This window comes from Colobus angolensis, unplaced genomic scaffold, assembly GCF_000951035.1.
Source record: "Colobus angolensis palliatus isolate OR3802 unplaced genomic scaffold, Cang.pa_1.0 Scaffold162, whole genome shotgun sequence".
Lineage (NCBI taxonomy): Eukaryota > Metazoa > Chordata > Mammalia > Primates > Cercopithecidae > Colobus > Colobus angolensis.
This window is the reverse complement of record NW_012114733.1, coordinates 3778015-3790733: the sequence shown is the minus strand read 5'-3', so window position 1 is coordinate 3790733 and position 12719 is coordinate 3778015. Positions and strand designations below refer to the sequence as shown.

At 41.8% G+C, this 12719-nt stretch overlaps 1 protein-coding gene across 1 annotated transcript in view; it reads right to left on the bottom strand.

The window, feature by feature from the left end:
• GLDC (glycine dehydrogenase (decarboxylating)) overlaps window positions 1-12719 on the bottom strand; it is a 140232-nt gene that overhangs the window by 37538 nt on the left and 89975 nt on the right. The gene's annotated exons all lie outside the window — the stretch shown is intronic.

Below are 12719 nucleotides of genomic sequence, written 5' to 3'. Positions count from 1 at the left end.
AAAAAAAAAAAAAAAGAAAGAAAATAGCCTTTTGTTATTATGAAAAATTTCCAAACTATACCAAAATACAGAGAAGAATAAAAGGAACCACCATGTGGGTGACAGCCAGCTGTAACAATTTGGTTTATGGTCAATCTTGTTTCCAATTATATTCCTCACTAACCACTTTCATGCTGAACTATATTTTGAAGCAAACTTCAAACATCCTATCATCAGTTCAAATGTCAATATGCAGCCTTCAAAGATAAGTATTGTTTTTAAAAATATAACTACAGGCTGGGTGCAGTGGCTCTTGTCTGTAATCCTAGCACTTTGGGAAGCCGACGTGAGCAGATCATTTGAGCTCAGGAGTTCAAGACCAGCCTGGGCAACATGGTGGAACAGTGTCTCCACTAAAAGAACAAAAAATTAGCCTGGTGCGGTAGCATGCATCTGTAGTACCAGCTACTGGGGAGGCTGACATGGAAGGATCACTTGAGTCTGTGAGTGGAGATTGCAGTAAGCCGAGATGGCGCCACTGCACTCCAACCTGGGTAACAGAGTGAGATCCCATCTCAAAAAAATAAGTAAATAACTACAAACACAGTAGTCACACCTAAAACAATGAACTTCAATTTTTTCCTTTTTTTTCCCTTTTCTTTCCCCCTTTAAATGGGTAATGTGTCAACATCTTAACAAGGTTTGAGGAAGGCACACCTCATACATGAGCATGAAAACCAATCATCACTTTTTATAATTTCTTAGTATCACCAAATATTGAGTCAAGGGCCTGATTAGCCCCAAAAGAATGAGGCACTTTTAATGTGACACCATTCCTGGCAGTCTCAGGGTCGGATCTCCCAGGCCCTGGATGCAGATGGTTGTTAGGGGCTGGCCATCCTCATCTCAACGGTCCTGGAAGGCGCCACTTTCAGGGCATATGCAATGACTAACATTCCGGTGAGCAATGCTGACTCAATCGTAGACTGTTATTTAATGTTCCCAGTACCCCGTGCAGAAAGGGAAGGGAAATGAGTAATAGATGTATCAGTCCCATTCAAAATGTGTATGTCTGCAGAAGCTGAAGGCAAAAATTAAATACTAAAAAAAGAAACAAAAATTTAAACTTTAGACAAATGAAAATTTAAAAATAAAATAACTTTTTAAAATGTTACCCACAGAAAATAGGTGAGAATTTTAAAAAATGTGTATGTTCTCCACGCCATCACCCCCATTTTGCACACAAAGAAACTGAGGTCAGAGTGCTACATGCCAAATGGTCAACAGTGACAGATGAAGACTCGGGTGTGGAGTCAGCCTGCCTCCCAGAGCTACGGGCTCCCTTTGCTAGCAGTGCTGCTCTTCTGAGCACACTGTGCTCTCCAAGGACAGAGTTGTGGGAGCAAATGCTGATTTTCTTTCACAGCAGAATTCTTGTCTGATTGATAGGACTGGGGGGTTTAGCTAAAAGCAAAAAAGAAAGAAAAGAAAGAAAAAGAAAGAAAGAAAGAAGGAAGGAAGGAAGGAAAGAAGGAAGGAAGGAAGAAAGGAAGGGAAGGAAGGAACGAAGGAAGGAAGGAAGGAAGGAAGGAAGGAGAGAGAGAGAGAGAGAGAGAGAGCAAGCAAGCCTGTCTTACAAGACCTGAGTCACCCTCTTCCTCGTCACCCGCACTGAGTCAGCTGTAGCTCTCTCTGCTCTCTTCCAAGAAGAAAGGCAAAGACTGCTCTTCTGTTTTCCTGGCTTCTGAAAAACAAGTCCTAGCCTATTGAGGTTTCTTTATTTTGAGGACAAGAAAATGAATATGCTGTGCTTCAGGAAACCACTCATATCACTGGTAACTTCATCTCCCTGTGCCTATGTGCCTGAGAGATGTATAAAATGGGGATAGTAATGGTACCCATCGCACAGGGTAGATGTGATGAGTAGTGAGATCATTGATGTCAAATGCTTCTCAGCCAAATCCTGCCCATTCTTCAACTGGCTACAACTCTCTGCCAAGCCTTTCCCAAAGCCACCAATCCAGCTCTTTGTCACTTCCTCAGAGAGGCCTTCCCTGAAGGCAAGAATCTTGTCAACCTTGTTCACAACTGTATTCTCTATTCCAAGAACACTGACATAAAGAATATTTGATAGATTTATTAAAGAAATAATCCTCTACCTCATCCAAATTCTCATAGCATTTTACTCTACAATCTTATCTGATATTACCATCATATACATGTAATGGACAGAGAAAATTATTACCAGTTTCACATTTACTTTGTGTCCTGTCTTATCTCAATTACAGCATAAGTTCTGAAAGTAGGGTCTAATTCTCAGAGTTCTGTATATTCTCCAACAGGGAATATATAGAAGGTACTCTGCATGTAGTAGTTCTGCAATAAGTATTGAGTAAATATTTTAAAAGTTGAATTCCTCCAGCACAGGCAATCAATATGAATGTCATCCTTTCCCCTACGGTAAGGAACCTCAAGAAAAACATTTTATATCTATCCCTCTATTTTTCTAATGAATTCTATTCATCTGACTTTCTTGAAAGGCCAATCAAGGTGTAGACTAGGAATGAAGGAAAAGGCAGATTACTGGCTGAGGCAGTAGTGTAGGAGAAAGGCAACATGCTAAAGACTTATCAGAAATGCTGGATTTTTCTCTCTCTCTCTGGCCTTAAACATCTATAAAATCAGCTATGTTTCAACTCAAAAAGTGCAGGTGATATATTCAAATGTGACACAAGGATTACTACTGGGGTATTATTAAATCAAATTGTTAGTGCCACCTGTTGGTAGAAAAGTATTATGAAAAAATAATTTCTTTTCTACATAACCCAGACTAAGCAACGATCAGCAAACTATTATATATGGAGGGGAGGCTAGGTCAGTGCTTTTCTGACATCTGTTTAAAATGAAGTAGTGAATGGTCTAGAGCTGCAGGGCTGGCCAGTGGACGGGGAGCCTCAGAAACACCAAGTTTATGTGAGCACAGCTTGAAACGTCTTAGAAAAACAAGGTCCTCCGGGCCGGTGCATAGTGGCTCAAACCTGTAATCCCAACACTTTGGGAGGCCAAGGCGGGTGGATCACCTGAGGTCAGGAGTTCGAGACCAGCCTAGCCAACATGGTAAAACCCCGTTTCTACTAAAAATACAAAAAATTAGCTGGGCGTGGTGGTGCATGCCTGTAATCCCAGCTACTTGGGAGGCTGAGGTGGGAGAATCGCTTGAACCTAGGAGGCGGAGGTTGCAGTGAGCCAGCATCATGCCACTGCACTCCAGCCTGGGCCACAGGGTGAGACTTCACCTCAAGAAAAAAAAGAAGAAAAGAAAAACAACAAGACTCTCCAGTGCATGGCATTCACTCAGGTTAATGAAGGAGCTGCTGTTTAATGCAGAACAGGAAAACTGAGCAGACAACTTCTTCCAAAACTCAGATTCATTCTACAAAGAATCCACAAAAAATTCAATAGACTAGAAAAAGTAGAACAACTGAATAACAGGTATTAAGGACTCACAAGGTGAAAACAGTTGGAGTTGATGGAATTCAACACTATTGTGATGACTATAACCGAGGCTCTTTCAGTATCAGTGTATCATCATAGGTGTGCAAGTTCAGGAGAAATACTCAATGTAAACTTAGAAAAAAAAAGAATTTATAGATGACACGGCAGAGATAGGGTGAAGGTGATAGTTCAGAAGAGCTAAAAGTTATTTTGCAAGGTTAGAACAGGAGTTCAAAGAAAAAACAAATTTTAAAGATTTAAAAAATTAATTTTTCTTTCCTTTTACTAAGAACCCTAGCCAAACATATTGAGAATTAGAAATGGATGTTGTGGCTGGGTGCAGTGGCTCATGCCTGTAATCCCAGCACTTTGGGAGGCCGAGGTGGGCAGATGACAAGGTCAGGAGTTCGAGACCAGACTGGACAATATGGTGAAACCCCATCTCTACTAAAAGTGTAAAAATTAGCTGGCATGGTGGCGGGCACCTGTAGTCCCAGCAACTCGGGAAGCTGAGATGGGAGAATCGCTTGAACCCGGAAGGCAGAGGTTGCAGTGAGCCGAGATCGTACCACTGCACTCTAGCCTGGACAGAGTGAGACTCCATCTCAAAAACAAACAAACAAAAAAGAAATGGATGTTGCAGACCAGGCGCAGTGGCTCATGCCTGCACGCCTGTAATCACAGCACTTTGGGAGCCGAGCCAAGTGGATTACCTGAGGTCAGAAGATTGACACCAGCCTGGCCAACATGGCAAAACCCTGTCTCTACTAAAAATACAAAGATTAGCCAGGCGTGGTGGTGCGCATCTGTAATCCCAGCTACTTAGGAGGCTGAGGCAGGAGAATCGCTTAAACCAAGGAGGTCGAGGCTGCAGTGATCCAATATTGCACCACTGCACTCCAGCCTGGGCGACAGAGTGAGACTCCGTCTCATGGGGGGAAAAGAAAAGAACATCGTGGCTAACTTTATAGACACCATAAGCCATTTCTCAGATGGTGACTGCTTTGGAATATTTGGAGATGGGTCAATACAGCTGCATGCTTTTTATATATGCAAAAAACATGAAACCCATTTTGCAAGATTACAGAATGCACCAAAGTAATAATTTATGGTGAATACCAGAGGTCACCAAAACTCCCACTGAATCACATTGTAATTATATGGAGAAAACAGTATTTGTGTTCTCAAATAGAATGTTGTGTTTTTATACAAGTCAAAAGATGTTTAAAATGTGCCATAAAGAAAAGACCATGCTTGGATTCTAAAGTTTTAAAAATTATAGTACCAAGAAATTAAGATTTATATATTTTTGAATTGCCAAATATCTAGATTGACCATATCTATTTTTGTTTTAATTTTCCCTAAACATTCTGAAAATCATTTTATAGTTTTTAACACACCATTATAGTTTGTGCACGGATGGCCACCTTTAGTGTGTGATTTCAGTGACGGTCCTATTGAAGTTATTTATAAGCAGTGGACCTATTTTACTTCTTATATCTGAACTTCTTAAGAAGTTTCTCGACTAGGTGTGGTGGCTCACACCTGTAATCCCAACAATTTGGGAGGCCGAGGCGGGCGGATCACCTGAGGTCAGGAGTTCAAGGCCAATCTGGCCCAAATGGCGAAACCTCTTCTCTACTAAAAACACAAAAATTAGCTGGGCATGGTGGCGGGTGCCTGTAATCCCAGCTACTCAGGAGGGTGAGCCAAGATAATCGCTTGAACCCAGCAGGTGGAAGTTCCAGTGAGCTGAGATCGCACCATTGCACTCCAGCCTGGGCAACAAGAGCAAAACTCTGTCTCAGAAAGAAAAAGAAGTTTCTCAGGGTATGTTTTTTCAAAAATATTTTATTACTGGTATATTTTTTCAAAAATATTTTATTACATTTAGAAAGATATTTTTTCATGAAAAAATATTAATTTTATGAGTGATAAATTATGTTTAAATATGAGGTGAATTTGTTCCCTTCAACTACCTATAATATCTATAGCATCTAGCACACAGCCCTTTGTACAAAATGTAACATTTAGAAGCTAAAATATACATCATCCTCCCCCAAAAGATTCATTTTCTTGTAGACATAAGCAAGATTATTCTAAAATGCCTATGTAAAGGCAAAGTAACTGGAATAGCTACTTAAAAAAAAAAAGAAAGAAACTGGCACAAATCAGTTTATCTGATGTCAAGGCTTATTAACAGTAGCCCCCTCTTATCTGCAGGAAATATCTTCCAGGACACCCAGTGGGTGCCTGAAACCATGGATGGCACCCAACCCCACGTATACTATGAATTTTCCTATACATACATACGTATGATAAAATCTAACTTATAAATTAGGCACAGTTAGAGATTAACAACAATAACTGAGAATAAATAGAATAATTATAACACTATACCATTATCACTACTCTTGTGCTTTGGGTCCACCACTAAATAAAATACGGGTTACTTGAAAACAAGCACTGTGACAGCATAGCAGTTGATCTGATAACCAAGGTAGCTACTAAGTGACTGACGGGTAGGTAGCATATACACAGTGGATATGCTGGACAAAGGGCTGATTCACATCCCAGGTGGGATGGAACAAGATGCTGCAAGGTTTCATCACACTACTCAGAATGGTGCACAATTTAAAACTTAGGATGAATTGCTTATTTCTGGAATTTTCCATTTAATATTTTTGAGCCAGTTGACCATGGGTAACTGAAACTGCAAATAAGTGAGGACTATCATATATAGCTACAATAATTAAGCCTAGGTACACATAAATCACACACACATCAATAGAATATAATATAGAATCCAGAAATAGAGCCACACAAATATGCCCAACTATTTTTGACAAAGTTGCAAAAGCAATTCAATGGAGGAAAGATCGCCTTTTCAATAAATGAAACTGAAACACTTGGACATCCACAGGCACAATCTAAGTCTCACAGCTTATATAAAAAATCATCTGTAAATGGATCATGGACTTAAATGTAAAACATAAAACTATGAAACTTCTGGGAAAAACAAAAAACAATAAAAATTACTGGGATCTAGGGTAGATTTGAAACCAAAAGCACAATTCATGAAAGAAAAAAATTGATTGATAAATTGAACTCCATCATAATTAAAAATTTTTGCTCCCATTAGGGATGCAAGGACAAGCTACAGAATGGGAGAAAGTATCTGCAAACCACCATAGCCAACAAACAGTAAGGATGAATGCAATTCAGAAAATGATGCTGGGAAGATGACATGTGGACTTGTTGTCAATGTGCTTAGAAGTACAAAAGAGGGTTACATTAGGATGTTGAAAATCCACTGGGTTTTCATTGGTGCTGAGTTTAGAGGTGTGTGTGGGAATGCAGAGCCTTTCAGTGGCTTTATTATCTGGGGGAATTCCCTCTTTGTGTGAGCCTGTGGGAGAGAAAGGGTCCTACACTCCCCCAAGAAAGCAAAAAGGATTAGACGTTCCCAGTCACTAAACACTAATAAGACATGGAGGTGTGAAACAGCCTGCAAAATACTCCACCTGGGACATTATGAATCTGGATGGACAGACCGAAGGAATGGGACAGTTAAAGATTTTCCACAGTGAGGATGGTGACTCTTCCCATGGCAAGATTCCATTTTGTTCTCTGCTGCCAGCCTCTCTTGGGTCTTGCTCACTGCTGAAGTCTTATTCTCCAGCTTTTCCGTCAACTCTGTTAACTGCCCAATAACTTCCCTGTAAATTATTTTTCTGCTGAAGTTAACACAAGCCATTTTCTGTTGTTTGCAAACAGGAGCCCTTAGGTGGCACTTATTGTTAAATGTTTCCTACAACAAGATCATGTTAAAGTCACTCATTCCCAGGCAGATCTCACAATCAGACAGTTCCTGCAGCCACCCTGGAGTTTCTCTTGACTCTAATATCAAAGTTGTTTTTTATCTGCTGCCCCTTTTCGAAGTTGTTTGGCTCCAAGCAAATTATTCCTCTGAATCTCATCTGTCACATGCACATAATGTTACCTATTTCACAGGTGAACTTAAATTTTTATGATAGAATACATTTATGTGGGCTGGGCATGGTGGCTCACACCTGTAATCCCAGCTACTCGGGAGGCTGAGACACAAGACTCACTGTAATCCTAGCACTTTGGGAGGCTGAGGCAGGTGGATTACCTGAGGTCAGGAGTTCAAGATCAGCCTGGCCAACATGGAGAAACCCCATCTCTAATAAAAATACAAAAATTAGCCGGGTGTGGTGGTGCACACCTGTAATCCCAGCTACTCAGAAGCTGAGACTCAAGAATTGCTTGAGTCCAGCAGGTGGACGTTGCAGTGAGCTGAGATCATGTCACTGTACTCCAGCCTGGGTAACACAGCAAGACTCTATCTTAAAAATAAATAAATAAAAGAATACACTTATGTGATTAAAAAAAAAAAATCCATCATCAGTGCAGAAGGGTTATAAAGCAAAAAAGCAACCCCCATCCATCCTGCCCAGTGTCACCCCCCAGAAAGAAATACCTCACAATTTCTTGTGATACGTAAGGGTTTGGTGTTGGACATCTTTGATGTCAAACTCCCCTCATCCAAACTCTCTTTACTTTGAGAAACAAAAGTGATGCAAGTGAAACATCAGCTAATAAAACTGATACGGTAAAAATGACAGCAGTAAAATGATCCTAACAACAACTGTTGAAATGACCCACTTCAGTCATGGCAACTTCAGAGGACCACTCTCAAGAAAATAAGGTAAAAATGGGTGCAGATTCCTATCTTCCAGGTGGAAAAAACAGGTGACTAACAATTTAACAGTACAAATACCTTGGAAACAGTATGATTTTAACCAGTGAAACTCCATGTATTGTATGTCTCAAGTACCCTAACATTACCCAGGTCTCTATCTCTACAGGTTTAAAATCAAAACCCCTCAACACGTCATTCTGTAATGTTCTTACCAATCTGTATCAATTTGCCATAAGTTTAGTTCCATAATTAACCTTTGCTATCTAGTCAAAAAACATAGATAAATCAGCTGGTATCAGAAGAGCGCCTCAGAGCAGGGGTTCTCAGGCTCAGTCTAGTCCCCAGACAATAGAGAGCATCAGCATCACCTGGGAACTTGTTAGAAATGCAAATTCGGCTCAGCACTTTGGGAGGCAGATCACCTGAGGTCAGGAGTTCAAGATCAGCCTGGCCAACATAGTGAAACCCCATCTTTACTAAAATTCAAAAATTAGCTGGGCGTGGTGGCGGTTGCCTGTAATTCCAGTACTTGGGAGGCTGAGGCAAGAGGATGGCTTGAACCCGGGAGGTGGAGGTTGCAGTGAGCCGAGATTATGCCACTACACTCCAGCCTGGGTGACACAGCAAGACTGTCTCAAAAAAAAAGAAAAGAAAAGAAATGCAAATTCGTAGGCTCCACTCCAGGAATACTGAATCAGAAATTCTGAGGCCGAGAGCAGTGGCTCACGCCTGTAATCCTAGCACTTTCCGAGGCCGAGGTGGGTAGATCACCTGAGGCCAGGAGTTCAAGACCAGCCTGGCCAACATGGTAAAACTCTGTATGGCCAGGCGTGGTGGCTCACGCCTGTAATCCCAGCACTTTGGGAGACCGAGGCGGGTGGATCACGAGGTCAGGAGATCGAGACCATCCTGGCTAACACGGTGAAACCCCATCTGTACTGAAAATACGAAAAATTAGCCGGGCGTGGTGGCGGGTGCCTGTAGTCCCAGCTACTCAGGAGGCTGAGGCAGGAGAATGGCATGAACCCGAGAGGCGGAGCTTGCAGTGAGCTGAGATCGCACCACTGCACTCCAGACTGGGCGACAGAGTGAGACTGTCAAAAAAAAAAGAAAAAGAAAAAGAAATTCTGGGGTGCAGTCCAATGTTAGAACCACTGCCCTAAAGTCTAACAAATTTCAAAAATCAAAATATACTCTTGAGAGTTAAGGAAACTGGGGGAAAGGAGCTCCTTCTGACTGCTTTACATTTTCCCAAAGATGGCTTTCCTCATCCCTCACCCTGCTTTCTCCCCTTCCTGGCATTCTGAGTATTTCTTTGGGAAATCAGGGAAGACTCACAGGTCTCTCGTATTTGGCCCCCAGAGCACTCTGTTTCTGAAGTTGCACTAGGCTTGGTGGAAAACTTACCAGAAATGATCAAAGACGTCAACCATGAGCTCAGGAAGGGAGGGGAGGGAGACGGCAAATAGCAGGCTTTTGACCCTCCCTGCTCTAAATTATTTGTGATACGCACATGATAGCCACATCCATCTTGCTAAAACTCTCTTTGGTGTTCCTCCAGGTCAAACTGCTCTCCAACTCAGTGATGCACATTAGAATTAGAGAGGTTTTTTTGCTTGAAAACTCTCCCACTTCTTAGCCAGGTGTAGTGGTGGGCACCTGTAGTGCCAGTTAACTACTTGGGAGGCTAAGGCAGGAAAATCACTTGAATCCAGGAGTCAGAGGTTGCAGTGAGATAAGATCGTGCCACTGCACTCCAGCCTGGGTGACAGAGTGAGACTCCGTCTCAAAAAAAGCAAAAAAAAAAAAAAAAAAACCCAAAACTCTCCCACACGAGCTCCACCCCCAGCGAAGATTCTGAGGTAACTGGTTTGTGCAGTAGGTAGAGCATCTGGGTTCTTCAAAGTCTCCCCAGGTAATTCTAACATGCAGCCAGATCCAAGAACCTCTGTAAACCCAGTGGTTTTCACAGGCTGGTGGCCAAACCAGCAGCCTCAGCATCACCTGGGAATTTGTTAAAGATGCAAATTCTGGGGCCCTACTCCAGACTTCCTGAATCAGAAACTCTGCAGGGCGAGGCTTAGTAATTGCAGAAGCCCTCCAGGTGATTCTCATGCACAATTAATTCTGACAGCCATTGAGAGCCCTGTTCACACCTCAATTTAAGAACCTTCCCATGAAGGAGATTCTGAGAAAAGCAATGGCCAGCTCAGTCTACATTCACAATCACAGTTTGCAATTTTTAAGGACAAAAACAACTACCTCAATTTTTAAGCCAAGTGAGCTAATAATAATTCCAACTTGTCTTTCACTTTACATATCCATGGGAGGTGTTAATTACTCTTTCTGTCTGCCTTAAACATCACATTATAATTCTAAACCAGCAATTCCTAGAATGTACTTCTGAGCTGCTGAATGGTTTCAAGAGTGGCAAAGTGTTATGGAGAAAAAGCTGAAGCAAGCCCCGCTGGGCTCAGTGGGAAATGAAAAGGTAATTAAATATTATTTGGCTGTTTTCTACACCAAGCTGGAAATCCTCCCCGAGGTTTATGGGTTGAACAAATAAATAGGAGAAAATAGGGATAAGCTTCTTGACATTTTTTCTTTCAGGCCCTTCAAACACCCTTGGGATCAAAATGTCCTAAGGAAACTAGGAAGACCTGTGAAGACTTGGCTATATCAAATAAAGTTTTCTTGACAAAATGTGTGGTTATTGTCTTAATCCATCCAGGTGCTATAACAAAATGCCAAACACTGGGTGGCTTATAAACAACAGAAAGCTATTTCCCGTTGTTCTAGAGGCGAAGATGTCCAAGACCCTAGAAGCCAGCAGACTTAGTGTCTAGTGAGGACACACTTCCTGGTTCATAGAAGGCTGTGGTCTTGCTGTGTCCTCACGTGGTAGAAGGGGTAAGGAGTTCTCTGGGGTCTTTCTTAAAATAAGGGCAGTAATCCCATTCAGGAGTGTACAACCCTCATGACCTAATTACCTGCCAAAGCTCTCACCTCCTAATGCCATCACCTTGGAGTTAAAATTTTTCTTCTTTTTTTGAGATGGGGTTTCGCTCTTGTCGCCCAGGCTGGGGTGCAGTGGTGTGATCTTGGCTCACTGAAACCTCTGCCTCCCGGATTCAAGCAATTGTCCTGCCTCAGCCTCCCGAGTAGCTGGGATTACAGGCACCTGCCACTACACCTGGCTAATTTTTGTATTTGCAGCAGAGATGGGGTTTCACTACGTTGGCCAGGCTGGTCTCAAACTCCTGACCTCAGGTGATCTGCCTGCTTCAGCCTCCCAAAGTGCTGGGATTATGGGCATGAGCCACCACGCCTGGCCTGGAGTTAGGATTTCAATAGGCGAATTTTGAAGGAATGCAAACATTCAACTATAGCACTTATAAAACCTTTTTATGATCCATATTGACTGTCTATTCCTGAATTAAATCTCATTCACTTTTCTGTTGCTAGGAGAGAAACCTACAACATGACTTGGTAGGAAGCCACGTAACAGACTCTTCAAAAACCTCACGTTTTCTAGATCTTAACCTTTCCCTTGAGCTGATGAATTCTCTCTTAGAAAGAAAATTCACTGACGAGAAAGGTCCCTGCTGCAGTATATATGTGGGCAGGGAATGACTGCAGAAAGAACAAAAGCCTTCTATTCGCATAACACAGAAACGCCCTGGATAAGAAGACAGCGCGGAAAGACGCAGCAGCAAGGATGAGGCTGAGCCAGCAGGGCCACACGCAGAGAAATCCAGATGCAGGCCTGAAAGTTACATTTCTTTCTGCTACTTGGTCATTCGAGAACCAGGGAGTTGTATTTTGAGTCCATTTGATGTTAAATGTTATCCTATTCTGCAGAGTTTGAACTGGGAGCCTTGGGAGACCTCCTCACTGAATTTATTAGGATGGAGGGCTGGTAAGGTAGATGGAGGTGGTACGTTTTTGCCTTCAGCCCCAGGGCAAGCTTCAAAGCCAACTTTATCACACATCCATCAGCTGATGGAGAAACCCTCTGAGCTCAGGAGAACCAGGTGCAAATGAGCCTATAACCAACTTACTATGCATTTAGTTGTTTCACAATATGCATGTTCTCCACCATAAAAATATCTCTTTTTTGAATTGACTAAATAACATATGATCAAGGCTCTAAAAAATGTAAATAATCTAAAAACATAAGGACAAAAAGTAAAATCACCTGATATTCTACCACCTAGAGACAACTGTTTGAGTCCCATCTTTTCATACATCTTTCCACCTATGCCCCTGTGCACACACACACACGCAGTTTCACACAGCTAAGATCTGTTGTTCTAAATTTTATTTCACTATATTTTATTTTCTTATAATTCCCCTCCTCTCCTGCTCCCCGTCTCTATGTTATTGACTTTTTTGCTTGAATCCTGATTCTTTCCTTCTTTCTGCTTGCTTTGAGCTTAATTTACTTCTTTCTCTGTTGTTGTAGGGTGGAAGATTAGGTTGGTTTAATATCTTTCTTCCTTTTTCTTTTTTTTTTTTT